The sequence below is a fragment of the Panthera uncia genome (assembly GCF_023721935.1).
Source record: "Panthera uncia isolate 11264 chromosome B2 unlocalized genomic scaffold, Puncia_PCG_1.0 HiC_scaffold_24, whole genome shotgun sequence".
NCBI classification, from domain to species: Eukaryota; Metazoa; Chordata; class Mammalia; order Carnivora; family Felidae; genus Panthera; species Panthera uncia.
The window spans coordinates 21,230,157-21,233,412 of record NW_026057580.1 but is presented as its reverse complement, the minus strand read 5'-3'; the positions used below and the strand labels follow the sequence as shown (position 1 = coordinate 21,233,412).

Sequence of the window (3,256 nt, the reverse complement as noted above, 5' to 3'; positions counted from 1 at the left end):
GGTTTATTCATAGGTATTTTATGGTTCTTGGTGCAACTATAAATGGGATCTATTTCTTTATTTCTCTTTCTGTTGCTTCATTATTGGTGTATAGAAATGCAACCGATTTCTGTACATTGATTTTGCACCCTGCAACTTTGCTGAATTCATGTATCTGTTCTAGCAGCCTTTTGGTGGAGTCTTTTGGGTTTTCCATGTAAAGTATCATGTCATCTGCAAAAACTTAAAGTTTGACTTCTTCTTTGCCAATTTTAATGCCTTTTATTTCGTTCTGTTGTCTGATTGCTGACACTAGGACTTCCATCAATATGTTAAACAACAGTGGTGAGAATGGACATCCCTGTCGTGTTCCTGATCTCAGGGGGAAAGCTCTCAGTTTTTCCCCATTGAGGATGATATTAGCTGTGGGCTTTTCATATATGGCTTTTATGATGTCTAGGTATGTTCCTTCTACCATGACTTTCTTGAAGGTTTTTATTAAGAAACGATGCTGTGTTTTGTCAAATGCTTTTTCTGCATCTATTGACAGGATCATATGGTTCTTATCCTTTCTTTTATTGATGTGATGTATCACATTGATTGATTTGTGAATTTTGAACCAGCTCTGCAGCCCAGGAATGAATCCCACTTGATCATGGTGAATAATTCTTTTTATATGCTTTGAATTCGATTTGCTAGTATCTTGTTGAGAATTTTTGCATCCATATTCATCAGGGATATTGGTCTGTAGTTCTCCTTTTTTTTGTGAGGTCTCTGGTGGCTTCATAGAATGAGTCTGGAATTTTCCCTTTTATTTCTATTTTTTGGAATAGCTTGAGAAGGATGGGTATTATCTCTGCTTTAAATGTCTGGTAGAATTCCCCTGGGAAGACATCTGGCCCAGGACTCTTATTTGTTTGGAAGATTTTTGGTAACTGATTCAATTTCTTCACCAGTTATGAGTGCAACCTTTATTCTTAAAACAGAAGAAGCTTCCCTGTAAAAGCAGTATCTTTATAACATTTTTAACTTTAGTATTCCTCTCCATCTTCACCCTTTCCTTCATCAGAATCCACACCAACCTCCTCATAATCCTTCTCAGGGCAGCCATGTCCTCACAAGCCTCAGAAGACTCTCCTTCCTCCATTCCCTCATCCACATACTGGTGAACAAAGGCACGCTTGGTATATATCAGGTCAAACTTGTGGTCCAGGGCATCCCAGGCCTCAGCAATGACTGTGGTGTTGGTCAGCACGCACACAGCTCACTGTACTTTGGCCGGGTCTCCACCAGGTACCACGGTGGGAGGCTGGTAATTAATGTCAACTTTGAATCCAGTGGGCACCGGTCCACAAACTGGATGGTGCGCTTGGTCTTGATGGTGGCATTGACAATAGTGACATCTTTGGGAACCACATCACCACAGTACAACAGGCAGCAAGCTATGTATTTACCATTTCACCATCTGGTTGGCTGGCTCAAAGCATGCCTTGGTGATCTCTGCTACAGAAAACTGCTCATGGTTGGCTTTCTCAGCAGAGATGACAGGGGCATGTGTGGTCAGAAAGAAGTGGGTGTGGGGTCCAGAATTCTGTCAGATCAACATTCAGGACTCCATCAAATCTGAGGGAAGCAGTGATCGAGGACACAATTTGACCTATCAAACTATTCAGGTTAGTGTATGTTGGGCATTCAATATCCAGGTTTAAAAACAAACACACACACACACAACTTTTTTTTAATGTTTATTTTTGACAGAGAGACAGAGCATGAGTGGGGGAGGGGAAGAGGGGGAGACACAGAATCTGGAGCAGGCTTCAGACTCTGAGCTGTCAGCACAGAGCCTGACATGGGGCTCAAACTCACGAACCATGAGATCATGACCTGAGCTGACATCAGATGCTTAACTGACTGAGCCACCCAGATGCCCCAATATCGAGGTTTATTTGACAGATGTCATAGATGGCCTCATCGTCTACCATGAAGGCACAATCAGAATGCTCCAGGGTGGTGTGTGTAGTGAAGATGGAGTTGTAGGGCTCAACTACAGCAACGGAAACCTGGAGGGCTGGGTAAATAGAGAACTCCAGCTTGGACTTCTTGCCATAATTGACAGAAAGATGTTCCATCAGCAGGGAGGTAAATCTGGAACCAGTTCCCCTTCCAAAGCTATGGGAAACCAAGAAGCCCTGAAGACCTGTGCACTGGTTGGCCAGTTTCCAAATTCGGTTCAAGACAAGGTCACTGATCTCCTTGCCAACGGTGTAGTGCCCTCGGGTTGGCAGCATCTTCTTTGCCTGTGATGAGCTTCTCAGGGTAGAAAAGCTGGAGGTAGGGGCCAGTGTGAACTTCATCAATGGCTGTGGGTTCCAGGTCTACAAACACCACCCTGGGAACGTGCTTGCCAGCACCTGTCTCACTGAAGAAGGCATTTAAGGGTCATCTCCTCCCCTAGTGGTCTTGTCACCTGGCATCTGGTCATTGGACTGGATGCCGTATTCCAGGCAATAGAACTCCTAACAGGCATTGCCAATCTTAACACCAGCCTGGCCAATATGAATGGGGATAAATTCGTGCACAGTTGCTGCTTTATGGCTGCTGAGCAGGTGGCAGACAGGAAAAGGAGAGGTTGTTGCTTCTTACAGCAGGCCTCTTAGGGGGTCAATGTAAGAGAACACGCTTCATCATGCCCTCTTAATGAAAGATGATTAACAGCTAACATCTCAATCAGAAGTATCATGTTCTGAAGTTCCTAGGAAATTTGTGAGGTCTGGGTTCAGATGGGATACAAGCACATCTAGCATAAAGCAAGAGCACAGACTTGAGTTCAAGTCCTAATATTTATACATACTAACTGGATGACGTTAGACAGTTCATAACTTCTTTGTCTCTATTGCATCTGTAAAAGAGACATGAGATTTCTTTGCAGAGTTGCTACGGGGTGGAAGTGAGATAATCCACGTAAAGCAAAGTACATCAACTGTTCGGTATTTTTACTCCCTACTCTTTACCCATAGAGAGTCAGGGGACACTATTGTATTAAAGATCACAAAGCATGCATCTACCTTCTACCAGCATATTTTATTAATGGTCTTTGAAATAGTTTACCTTCCAAGAATGTAACCAAGAATTCAGCAGAGGAAAAAAAAAAAACAATTGTATCCACAACTTAGGAACTAACATTTCTGGGGGAAAATGAAACATGAGAATGTCCTCATATGTTTTTCTATCCTTAGTTATCACTTTGCAAATCCAGTCCTGGTGTTACCTAGAACCT

General features: G+C 42.9%; 1 pseudogene; it reads right to left on the bottom strand.

The window, feature by feature from the left end:
- Positions 1 to 639: 639 nt before the first annotated feature.
- Positions 640 to 2,862, bottom strand: LOC125938584 (tubulin alpha-1A chain-like; annotated as a pseudogene).
- Between the last annotated feature and the right edge of the window lie 394 nt (positions 2,863 to 3,256).